The 781-nt window shown below is 75.4% G+C and overlaps 1 protein-coding gene across 2 annotated transcripts in view; it reads right to left on the bottom strand.

Moving 5' to 3' along the window:
* Window positions 1-627, bottom strand: part of SCARF2 (scavenger receptor class F, member 2) — a 24033-nt gene extending 23406 nt beyond the window's left edge. The window contains exon 1 of one of the 2 annotated variants that reach the window (XM_014940888.1): window positions 503-627. The gene's annotated coding sequence lies outside the window, so the exon portion shown is untranslated. The remainder of the gene's footprint in view (window positions 1-502) is intronic. The other variant, XM_014940755.1, reaches the window with a different exon arrangement.
* Window positions 628-781: the final 154 nt, after the last annotated feature.

Raw genomic sequence — 781 nt, 5'->3', positions numbered from 1 at the left:
CCAGAACCGGCCCCGGAGGCCCCCAGGCCCGGCTCCCCGCCGCAAAACCGACCCAAGGCGGGGCAGGACCGGTGCTGGGACACTCAGCACCGGCTCCCGGCAACACACCCGCTCCCCGCGGAGTGCGGGACGGGCCCCGGGGGCACCCAGCACCGGCTCCCTGCAGCAGAACCGACCCACGGGCGAGCAGGACCGGCCCCGGGGCACCGACCCACGGGCAAGCAAGACCGGCCCCGATACGCCCAGGACCGGCTCCCTCCTCCCCGGCACGTCCGGGGGTCAGGACCGGTCTCCCCGCTCTCGGCCCCGCTCGGGCTGAGCTCCTCGCCCCTTCCCCGGTGCCTGGCTCCCCCCGGACTTTGTCTGGGAAGGCGCCCAGCGCCGCGGCCGGCCCGGGAAGGGGGTGGGAGCGGCGAGTCCCGGTCTCCCCCCCCGCCCCAGGCCCGGCCCGCGGGTCGGGGGTCCCGTCCCGTCCCACCTGCCCGCCCCTGCCCGCTCCTACCCGCCGGCCCTGCAGACGTTCCTGCCGCGGGGGCTCAGCTCCTGGGCGGCTCCGCGGCTCAGCAGCAGCAGCAGCAGCAGCAGCAACAGCAGCGGCGGCGGCGGCAGCAGCGCGGCGGCCCCGGGCCCGGCAGGAGGAGAGCAGCGAGAGCGGGAGCAGCAGCAGTGGGAGCAGCAGCGCCAGCTCGGATGAAGATGGAGAAATATAGCAGCAGACCAGCCGTGGAGGGAGTAGCAAGGCTGGACCCAACCTCCCTCTTGGTGGTCTCACTTGTTCGGC

This window comes from Calidris pugnax, unplaced genomic scaffold (genome assembly GCF_001431845.1).
Source record: "Calidris pugnax isolate Ruff unplaced genomic scaffold, ASM143184v1 scaffold7, whole genome shotgun sequence".
NCBI lineage: Eukaryota > Metazoa > Chordata > Aves > Charadriiformes > Scolopacidae > Calidris > Calidris pugnax.
This window is presented reverse-complemented; position numbering and strand designations above follow the sequence as displayed.